Below are 12933 nucleotides of genomic sequence, written 5' to 3'. Positions count from 1 at the left end.
TATATATATTAATATACAAAATACGCTTCTTGAGACAATTATAAAATTTTTATATCGTGGCTGAGAAATAATAAGTTCTCACCTATCGTTACATTTATAATTATCTGCAATAATTATATTTTCTTTTCATGTTAATTTATCCGCATATCGTTCGCTATTATGACTAACTTTCTTATATAGATATTTTCTCGAACTAAGTAAAAGGCCAGTGAGCTTCTTTTTCTCAAACGTTTCTTTCTTTTATTCATTAAGTGCCGCTTCGCGTAAATTATCAGAGCTTTCGTGGAACTTTAACGCTTCCGCTCGATTTACCTGCTCGCGGCATTTCTTCGAGAAGGCAAATCAGATCGTGTTTAGCAATGGCTATTCTACCATTTGTATCGTGCAAAAACATAGTTTAATTAAGGAAAAATGCAGTACATTTTTCGATAGAAGAATTGTAAGTGTAAAAAGTTACTGTTTGTGCTAGAAACATATTATAAAAAATCAATTACAGCTAGCTCTTTCTACTATTAAATAAATTTATTGTTATACTCCAACATATCAAAGAAATATAGAAATAATGTAAACACATTCTTTGAAAGAATTTAAAAAATCAACTTTTTCTGAATAGTAGACGTATAAAATGAAATGAAAAATTTATTCAATTTTAAAAGCTAAAAAAATTTAATAAACTGAATTTTTTTAAAATTAAATTTTAAACATTTTTTTAGCTATTATAGCCATTTTTTTGTTATATGATTTCCTAGATTTAATTATATCTATTTGTTTTGTGTCTTTCTCTAATGAGCCTTTATTTCGAAATAAATTTTTTTGTTTATTTTTAATGAGGACATATGTATATTAGATAATTAACAATTTTGTTAATTAATTTTTTCATTTTTCTGTTTTCTTTGCATTTATTTTTAATTAACGGTCACTGGCATAAGATAAACAAAAAATATATTTTATAATATTAAATAATATAACAAACATTAATAAATTACAATGACCAATGCGCTTTTTATTGTAATTACTCTTAGATAACATTAAATTCTAGATATCAGATGCCAGATATTCCAAGCCCTGATTTTATAATATTAGTTAGAGAAATATATAATAATGCCATAAAAAAGAAGTGGAATCAAAATAATATTTCAAGTATCTTTATTTATTAAAAAATATCTTTATTTATTAAATAATATTTTAAGTATTTTTATTTATTAAAAGTCCCATAGAACACAGTTCTCCTAGCGGCATCTTGAAGGTATCCTTATGATATAGATGTCCTTTGGACATTCTTTAAGAGAAGTGTACTAAATGTATATAACAACACATTAAAATAAGAGAACGAAATGCAATAGACAACGTAATGAGAGGCGCAGAAATTGAAAAGGGATTTTTACAGCGCTAAGTAGAACATTGTAGAGATAAAGAATCAAAAATATGCAACATTCATCGGATTACATTAAAAGTGTAAAGAATTTAAGAATATATTATTTTACCTATTTTGTAATAACATCGAAAGGTGGATAAATAAGATCGATAGATAATTTATAGATATGTAAGTAAATATATAAATAAATAGTATACACAAACGGATAAGATGCGAAAAAAGTGCGGAAGAGATGCTGCAAAGTAGTGCAGAACAAATGCAAAAGAAGTGCAAAAGAATTGCGGAAACGGTGAGAAGAGATGCAGAGAGGTGCAGAAGAAATGCGAAATTAATGCAGGAGAGAGATGTGATAGTAATGTAGAAAAAATGTAGAAAGTGCAGGAAACGTGCAGAGAAAAGGTGCATCAAAAGAGGACAAGATTTTATGAAGACAACGACGACGACAAGACGACGACGACAAGACGACGACGACGATGTATCTGAATGACTAAATGACATAAATCGGGCAGAAAAATACGTGCACGTATTCATATCTACGCATTAAATGCACTTACAGATATAATTATTATCTCATTTTTATTGTAAAAATCTATATTCTTCTCCAATATATGCATTTTTTAAATAATATCAATTTGTTTAAATAAAACAATAATTTTTAATTACATAATAAGCATCCTCCTTCCTATAAAGGATACGCCGTAGCGTCTCTTTTATGACATTGTATTCTTTCGTAATAATATAAAAAAAAATGTTTTTAATGTATTAAACTTCAAAAATATACTTGACGGGAGATGCTACCGCGTTTCCTGTGATAATCAAAACATTAATAAATTACAATAGCATAAAATTTGATATTATCCTCTGTAATGAGTTTCATGTAAATCTTAATTAATTATATTATTAATTTAATTTCATATAATCCAAGTGCACTGTTAAATTATTGCTAATTATGGAAAAAAATGGGTATATTTTTCTAATTATTTTTGATAGCTCGGTATAACAAAATTTATTACAAAATTTTAATATTTAAATAACAAATTGTAACAATTAACATTTTTTATTGCATTTTTTACATAATTATTACAAAAATACAAGATTTTACATAAAAATTATATACATAGCAATATTATTTTTTACTTTACTTGTAACCTCTTCAGGAAATAATTATTTAATAATAATGTTAATAAGTACTTTATTTATTCCATAGTTTTTCGTTAAATACGTTACATTCAAATACAAAAAATAATTTTGAAATACAAAAATGTGAAATGACAAGTTATAAGACATGATATAAAACATATTTTTTAATATCAGTCTTTTATTAATTTTATGTAATTTAACAAGCAGTTTGAAATGTCATTAGGTTTTTTTGATCAATTAGTTAGAAAATTCTACGAGCCTCATTAGTTGCTGTGATTATCAGGAAAATGTATTGTTACATGATTGCGGTTATATATATTGTATATATATCCCTAGAGTAACGAGCCGTCAGTGTTTTATCGCAACTGATGTCATTTTATCGAATTTTGAAACTAAATTAATAATTCACGCTAATTAGCAGGAGAAACAGTAATATGTTGTTCTCATCAATTCCAGATATGTTTACTAATGCGCTACTTTACAGACACTCATTTTCGGCGATCACGCTATTTGAATACTTGATTCATTTAACATTATTGTTGTTTATTAAAACAAAGTTTGATTAATATCTAGATAATAAAAATTAACAAATTTGTATAGAATCTACATATATTCTTCGATAATTTTATTAAAATCATATCTTTTAATAATTTACTTCATTCTGTAAATATAAAATAAAAATTCAGAACGAGAGAATGATTATTTGTTTTTTTTTATACAACGTTACATAATTTTTAACAGTTTGGCATAAAAATCTTGTGTTTTTGTAATCAATATAAAGCAATAAAAATTGTTGTAAAATTTATTTAAAAATTTTAATTTTTAAATAACATCTTACAACAACAAATGTTTTTATTGCAACTTTTAAACTAACAAAAGATTTTCTTTATACTGTGCGGCGATTAGAATTGCGACACATATCGATTAATAATAATAATTTTTTATGTGAAAACAATCAAAAATGAATTTCTTTATCTTCTTTTTCATCAAAAGAGACAGAATATATAGAAAAAATATATAGAAAAAAAAAAGGAAAATTCGTAAAAGAGGAATGTGTATGACCGATTTTCCAAGTGTTCCTCTAATCTTTTTTTCACTCACAAATAGTAAGTAAATTCCTTTTTTTCTATCCTGTCCTTAATTTCTCCCTGATAAAGCTGTTGAACTCTAAATGGAACTGAGAGTGATTAATAAAGTTCCTTTTACGGTTTCAGTATAATATATTCCGATTTTTAATATGGAATTAGCCGTACCATTTTTAATAAAGAAACGTTTTTTGTCATATTAGCATAATTCAACTCGATATGTATTATGCAATAATTGCAAAAGGGTTTAAATTTTTTATCTAAAATATAATACGTGAAATATAAAAACAAATTTCTTTTAAATAAATTGCAATTTTACATTAATTACTTAAAAAAATAATAGCAGTGCGAAAAAGATATATGTAAAAAGGATTTATCTAAAGGATTTATCTATCCAGCGAGTAGCGTCGCGACGCTTAAAAATATAAAACAAGACCACTTGACGTGTGAACGTCATTGTGTATATGCCGTTGCCAAATTCGCAACACTACCACTAGCTTTATCTGGAGTTTTGACACATCAATAAACTTTAGATTAAAATTACTCAGAAAGTAAAACCGTAATCAAAAATCTAAAAACACTTTTATTATATAATATTATTTTTCGATTGCGACCAGTTCGAATAAAATTGTTGCAGCCGACACCGAGATCTGGAGATCGAATCCCGAAAAGACCATTTCAGATTTTCAGATTTTTTTCAGTCGTACGTATGACACATACATGTAAATCGTTGTCCATTAAGCTGATTTTTATAATATTTTCATTTAATTAATATATTACATTAAAATTAGCAACATAAGTGAATATATATATTAATGTACATACATACGTAATAATTATCAATGTACATGAGATAAAAAGAGAATGAGAGAGTGAGGGGGGAAAGAATGAAGAGGAGAGAGGGAGGGAGAGAGAAGGGGAGGGAAGAGAGGAGAGAGGGGGGAGGGGGGAGAGAGAGAGAGAGAGAGAGAGAGAGAACGGATGAGGCGACGATAACATATTTTTAAAAATTTACAAAAAGCAGTAAAATTCTTAAAAATGCCTTTTTAAGAAAGAAAAAATGTACGCTAAGTGCATAAAAAAGACATCGAATAGTACATTCCTTTTAATAAAAAATGGATACGAAATAAATGCAATTAGTAAAATATTTCATAGTGCAAGATAGATTAAATGTGACTAAAATGGTCAAATAAATTATAATGACGAAAAAATTTGGTGCGCTCGGGCGCAGTAAAACGCAATATTCTAGGACCAATATGTTTTCATAGTATGGAAATTATTTGCGTTACAAATTAATAAAAAGGTTATTACATACAATATTCTGCAGATATACACAATACATGAAAAGAATAGAAGGGATGTTAATAATTGTTTACTAATCTTGTAAATTCGTTATCTATAATGTTTCTATATCTAAATATTGTCAATATTATTACATATTATTTCTCCATAATTTTATTTTTATATATCACATCTATTATTTGTGAATATATTTGTATGTAATACAGACGGCATAGACAATGTCACTACAACAATACATACATATAATATATAGTATATTATATTTATATACAAATGTTTCGATTTTGTATTTTAATTTATAATGAAAATACTGTGATGAGATAATATATTCACACAAATGCAATGTGACCCGGGCACGCCAAGTTTTTTCTTCGCTATAATCCAGTTGACCATTTCAGTCACTTTCAATCTATCTTATGTGTCTTACATTACAAAATACTTGACTACTTGCATTTATTTCGTATCCGTTTTTTATTAAAAGAAATGTAATATTCGACACTTTTTTTATGCACCTGGCACATTTTTTTTTAAAAGATATTTTTTAAGATTTATTTAATTAATAGTTGTGATTTGAGGAAACACAGCGGACTGTTAGAAAAGAGTGTTTAATCGTTTTATTTACATTTCTACTTTCAATCGAGTAATTCTTTATTCCGAAATAAACAACGGTCTTCAATGCGATTGGTAGGTATGCGTCGTTGCAAGTCGGACTAGAATATAGGGCAGCTTTCGAGATTCTCGCACGTTTTACAGAAAGTATAACGTAAGGAAATGGAAGAATGAGAGATAGCGTACCAGCTTGTTTGCGTGTGGCAGTTCCTTTCGTTTTATCTGCAACTCTCCTTAGCAGTCTGAGAAAGCAGCTGAAATTGACAACCGGATAATGTTCCGCATTTATATGTTCCTACATATGTACTGTGCCTTTTATACGTAATATTAAATAAATAATGTGAGTTTCAGATTTTTGTTTGCGCGTGAGAATACTTCTATTATTATATGAGTATGGAATTTATTTATGATGCGTCGCGGATTTTAAATCGGCATATACTGTTCCGTGAGTGCTTTCAGGACAATCAAAATATACAGAATGCACAGAAATAACAGATTCTCAATCTCAGGACGGTTTTCTTTAAAAAAAAAATGTGAGAAAGTCGTCAATATTATATTAACAAATACAGAGATCAAATTTGGAATTAAAATAAAATTTTTAATTTTTAAATAAATAGACGACTAAATGTTCGTATACTAAAGATGTTATATAAATTACGTATGAAGACTGTAATGTGAAGGACAGAAATAATTAAAGTTTCTTTGATTTTTTAATCTCGTACAGTGCTTTAATGAAATAAGATGCCAAAGGAAATATGGCTCAACTAGATTAAAACTGCGCAACTAATCGATTTTTCATCTTGTCTTTGCTCGTACGAGCTATAGCAACTATGTTTTAGAGAGGTAAGAACGTTGGCTTGGTATTTTTAATCTCGAACAAGCTGCGAGGGCAACAACAGCAGCATGGGCTATCATGCTTGCTGGGATTTGTACAACATCCTGCTGGGCATGGATGTTACGTGAGATTCGCGGATGGTAGTTACACTATGCCGTAAAGTAACGGGTGGCTTTACGACAGGACGCAAGGGAGAGACGCGGCTCAAACAATTTGCGGTGGTAGCTAATTACAAAGGTCGTTACGAAAGTACGGAATAATTTCGTTCCCACGCGGATTTTCGTCGAATATTAAATTATTCTTTCGTCGCGCGTCGTTGATTCTCGCGCGTAAAATGAACAGAGTACGTCTGTAATATTCCGTTTAAGGCGCGCATTAAAGTTTATGCCCCCTATGAACGTCGAAATTGTTCGCATGGAAGGATTTTAGAATTATAGTTTTTATTATAGCATCATCATATGGTCGCTGCCTTCTTTTAAACTTTCATTTATGGTGCTGTCAGATATAGATTTATGAAACTTGTATTAATAACTCATAAAATTCTGTTAATCCGTATCCTTGTTGCTCGAATCTGTTTCGTATAAATAAATAGCATATGTTATTATTTAGATGTCATTATAATATATACTCGTATATATATACGATAATATAGTATATGATAACGTCTATTAATAAGTTCAAAAGTTTTTATAGAAACGCCTGATATTGCAGAATGTTTGTGACAATGTCGAGTATTTATGACGTTTCTAAAAATAACGGTTGAAAGTCGTTCAGCTTCTTTAGTAATACCATGTAAGTACACTTTCCTTCGAAAAACTGACAGCTCGCCGCAAAAGAACATGGAAGATGTTTCACCGTTTATCAGCTGGTTGCTAGCTGGAAAATACGTCCAAGGCGATACAGTTAGTGAAGCGAGGCTGCACGAGGCTCAACGAGCGGAATCGGCGAGCATTGGCATCATAAATTCACAGACTAACGCAGCTCGACAGCTCGTTAACGGCTAACGCATGGTAAAGCTCGGTTTACACGCAGCCAATAAAGAGGCCAAATCGACTATACGCGGATTATTTGTTTGCTCGTTTTATAACAGGGCAGGATATGTTACAATAATCTAACATTGGCCAAATATTAACAGCAAGCAATTACAAAAAGATAAACTTACATTAGCAAAGTGAAACTTTAGATAAAAGCAAAGGTTTTAAATTCGCTTGTTTAATAAGGAAATAAGTAAGAGGGAAACGCCTCAAGGCGTTCAAGTTGTAACATATGCCGCGATTATACGAGATAAATCTGAAAGACAATTATTTAAATAAAGAATTAGTTATTATTCTTTCGTGAACTTCTGTTGCAAAAAAAATTATCAACAATATTAACTCATTATTTCTGTGATTTGTTACTTCATTGCGGCTTCGTATACATATATGGAAAGAACAATTGTATTAACAATAAAATATCGAACAATTTAACCAGACACAGATCTAAAAATAATTTGTTGAACTAACAAAATAATTATGTGGGATGTTCAAGTTGATTGCTAGAATGTCCAAAATTTTTGCAGCGTTGCTCTTCATTGCTTAAGTTTCTTCTACACAATTATTTTAAAAGTTCAACAAAATTATTTTCAGATCTACTAAATTTTTAGGTACTTCAGCAAGATCATTCCTTCTGTTTAGATTTGACATAATTTGTTTTCTTATCCGAAGTTACATTCTTCGTAATCTTAATGTAATCATCCTACGACATTTGTCCAATCTTCAAACTCAATTATTACGCATTATAGATTAAATACATCATCAGATTAAATACAGATCTCGAGGAATGCGATGCAGATCAAAATAATGATAAACTCCGCACTGGGGATTGTATTATAGTTCAAATGTAACACAAGAGAATCACGAGATCTACGAACATACCTATAAAGTACAGAAGTTTCAATGAAACTCAGACGAATTGGCCGATGATTGCGGTTGATCCCGACAATCGTTCTAACTGTTGCGAGCTCACTGCACTGTTTCAGTACGTGAACGAAGACAAACAACGCTTTCTCGCGTCATACAATAATTTCCAATTACCACGAATTAACGGCGGTCCATACATTTACGCTGTCGCACCGGTGCCGCTCGCAAACGCGCGCCTGTTTGCACGAACTGTGTTTCTGGAACGCGCCGAAATATATCATCCTTGAGTTATAAATGACGGTAATTATATACAGGCCGTTTGGAAGGTCTGTTTATTATTACGATGAAATTAATACAGTTCACGAAATATACAATATCGATGCGCGACTGCGACAGCTGCATGGACAGTGACGCGGAATTAAGGCAACGCCAGTGCCCAGTTATGTTTTTCAAGACAAAAAAGTGATCAGATTTAAAAGGGAGTCGGAGAGAATATTCATTGTTTTACGAACTAAAATATTTTGAATCCGTTAATCTTTTTAAGTACACGTATATAAATATAAAACTTGAAATTCTTTTATCTTTAAAAAAGATTTAAAAAAATTGTTCTTGTTTTTTGAACTGTTGCAGATTTTCCGATTAGAGATAACTTCGTGCGTTAACGTGCAACCCTTGAATTGTTGATATAAAAAGTGCAAATCGCGTGAAACAATCCGCTAAAACGCGAACAATCTCGTCGTCCAGTTTGATAAAACTCGAACGTGCGCTTCCAATCAATCTGACGTTTTTTTTAAAGCAAATAAATTACAATCGCCGCTCTCAATCTGTTTCAATCGTGCGAAATTGACGAGCAGTGTACATTTCGATTTGTCATATCCGAGACGTACGATCGATTGTTCCGGTAAACTACGTCAGGCTGGCACCCGTGTCGAATAATTCATTGATGCATTACGTTGGAGCGTTAAAAATGCAGCACGTCATGTAACATAAATATCCAACGAGACGATGTACTATATTAGTAAGCGTTTATCGATTTTTTATGCGGCGGGTAGCGTGTTATAAAGTGCGTGTTAACGATAATAATATAATCATTAAATAATGCTTGTTGTAATAAGCTGGCTTATTTGCAATTTCGTAACATTAGCATTGATCAGAACAATAAATTATGCTTTAAGCAGCCTCCAGTGACAACGTAATCAACGACGGTTTATTCGTTCGAATTCGTTGCTGTACGTGCGTCCGTGTATTCGCTATATAACGGGTGAACAGTATAAAATCTGCGGTAGTCGGCACAATGCAATTCCCGTCACGTCCTGGCTCGCAAATAGTTAATTAACTTAAGGTTAACGATTTATCTGTTCTACTCGTATAACAATCATGACGAAGACGCGTGCTGGAAATACACGGCGAGTGGAGGGAAAGAATACAGTTATGCTTTTTTTAACCAAAGAAATGAAATTTTATGCATCATAAATCTTCGCGGAGAGTATTCAAAGGAAAATCGAATTCAAGAATCTTAAAAGTTCGAGGATCTTAAAATCACGAAAACTTCAGTATAAAATATCTTAAATGTCTGGTAATATCGAGAAATTCGAAGATCTCGAAAAAACAGGCAGTATCAGAATCCGTGTATTTTCTCTTAACAAAATCGCGCGGTTTTACTCGTTTCATAATACATTTAATTTTATCTTGACAATAAGTAGCAAAAATGTATAAGTAATAATATCTTTTTATCCAGTCTGTTCCGCTTTCATCAGATATCGTTGATTAAATGCATTTTAACTTGGATTAGCACATTTCCTGACTAAATCAAACTATGCTTTCAATTTAAAATCTGAGCTAAAATTTTATTCAATAAAAATGAATCCCCGCCTGTACAAGCTTTTCATCACTTGATCGACTCGCATTTACCATCTTTTTTTATATTATTAATTATCACTATCGCGAGTTTTATGTAGAAAAAAAATATATGCTGGGAAAAAATTTCTAGTTAGAAATATCTAATTGAGAATTGTTTAAATTCAATCTTTTTTATGAAAAACAATTTTAAATAATATAAAAGAATGTATCAAAAATTAATTAAATGTATAAAATTGTTTTTTAATTTACTAAAATATTAACATTATACGTTTTCGCAAATATCATTTTTAATAAACATTTCGTTTTTTTCACATGTATTTTTGTCTTTTTTGAAAAAAATCTAAAAACACAGAAACCTACAAATAAAATGTCCAAACATTTAATAACGGGTTGGTCATCGCGCTATAAACAGTCTCGTGTAAGTTCGACCGAGTATTTCGTGACGTTTCATCTCTAAAAATCTTTTACGTGGCTGTGACAGCGACAGGCAACGCCTGTTAATGAACAACAGTGCACTGTGTATTGTCCACGATAAACCGGGATTAATCGCGAGCTCCAGTAATATCCGGCTTGATGGACTTACACCAGACCGTGGAACGGCGCGAAGTCTCGCCGCGGATTTTAGCGCTCTACCTTAATTCGTTAAAACATGACCGGTACCGAGCAAACCAGCTGATGAAGTACTCGTAAACCAAGAACAACCTGCGCTCGACGAATTTAAAATGAGAATCTCGTACCGCCGTGCCGGTATCTTGCTTTACGTTTTACAATTTCGAAAGCGTCCGTCGTCTTCTTGTCCTTCCGCTTCTCTCATATCTTATACATCTAGAATTTCCTTTTACTATAACGTGAAAGAAAGTGTCTCTACTTCATCAGAACTCCATCAATCATTTGCACAAGCTTTAACTGATTTGATATCGCTCCAGAGACAAAACTTACGTAAGAAATAGCTAAAGGATATAAAGTTCGAATTTGTCTCTCTTACTTAAATTTCTTTAAAAGATTAATAAAAGATTAACTGATCTCTCAAATTTAAGAAACAGTAAAAAGAATATTAAAATTCTTCCTTCTTCTGGAATAAAAATAGAAAAAAATGTACTCTTAACTTTCCATTCGTGTGCATAATTATTTAGATTGTATACAATAGTATGATTGATATAAAAAAATTAAGTTTTTTTTTTTTTTTTCAGAAAGAAATATTTGCTCGGTTATATTTATTGTTATTTATATTAATTATACATAATACAATTCTTTAATTCTACTATCAATTATGTGAATTCTTTCGTCTTATGTCGATGATGTAATTCAGCAATTATTATTTGCTCGTAAATCTCAAGGAAATAACTGTCTCAAGGAAGCTGTCTCCGAATCGACATTTACTATCTATCTATCCATCTTTCCATTTCTTTCCCTTTCTTTTCGCTCTCTTTCAAATCAAATATACTTACCTCCTCTTTCTCGCTCTCGTCTTAGCTATCTTTCGCGATTTTATTAAGACCCGCGCCATTCTCTCATGAAAGTGCCGTCGTTATCAGATTAATTGTTCAGCCTCAGCACGTCGGTGCGATTTGTTCGGCTCATTTCCGCCTCACGTGTCAACAAGCAAAGGAAATTTCAGTCGCAGGAATCCATTTGTAGGAATAATAATGGGAATATAATTTGAACAGAGGGGATTTGTACAATCAAAGATAAACAACATTTATCTATATGTTTTGATATATGGTAATTATCGTAGTAGTTATGTAAAGAATTTAATAATTATTTCTAACATCTATTTAATCGCAATCATATCACGCAAAAATCGTCGTTTTATGTAAAAATGTTATTTGTCATAAATGTATCGATGATATCTAATTACCACCGACAAAGCTAGCAATGATTTTTCGATCAAAATTAATTTAAGTTTACACATAAGACACAAAAGTTACTTCCGCAGCAATCTAAAGTGAAACGAATGTTCATAAGCAAAGAGCATGAATACGAGTACGAATGAGAACAAGAATCGAGACACAATGAGAAGAGCAGGAGTCGCTTCTTTCGGGCAGACAACTGAAGCACAGTCACGAGTACGAAGAATGTAAGAATGGAAAAAGGTTCTTGAAGGTAGAGAACATTTGGTTGTCTTCAAGAGAGAACGTTAGAAACGCTTCTCACCGGAATGTCTAGTCGCTACTCGCGCAAGAAAAGGTCGGATGTAATCGTACGAGAAGAAACCAACTATGTAAAATGGAGCGAAGTCCATTCTTGCTTTTATATTGCTTAAGTAAATATACTTGTAGAATAACCTAAAACAATCACCGCTACCTTTCCTTTCTTTCGTAATATCTTTTAACAACCTCTTTAATTAAAAATTTATCAAATGTGTGTAATTAAAGTTTGTATATTCCAATATTCTACAATATTTAATCGACTATTTTTACAATATTATATCAAATTTTCGTGGATTTTTAATACTTCTTATTAAATATTTAATTTCTTTAATAGAAATCAGAATAAAATGTTTGTTTTATACGAATCAAGAGAAATTCAAAGCAATTTATTCATTCTATTTATTTTTAAATGTATGGAATTGCGAGCTCGATAACGCGAGTGGATTAATCAGATAGTCTAAAAAATTATGTTGCAATAATCCAGAAACATTGGAAACGATATGGCACGTTTATGATTGTTACATTTAATTTACTCGCGTATACCGGTGTAATTGCGAAAACACGAGCGAAAAACAGAGGTGTACATAACGCGTGCTCTTAAAACGAGAGAATTTAATTTTGCCTCGCGTTGGACAATGTAGCGAGAAAGAAATTAGTTTCCAAGTTTTTTTACCCCTTT

The sequence above is a fragment of the Trachymyrmex septentrionalis genome, unplaced genomic scaffold (genome assembly GCF_001594115.1).
Source record: "Trachymyrmex septentrionalis isolate Tsep2-gDNA-1 unplaced genomic scaffold, Tsep1.0 scaffold20, whole genome shotgun sequence".
In the NCBI taxonomy this organism is placed as follows: Eukaryota; Metazoa; Arthropoda; class Insecta; order Hymenoptera; family Formicidae; genus Trachymyrmex; species Trachymyrmex septentrionalis.
This window is presented reverse-complemented; position numbering follows the sequence as displayed.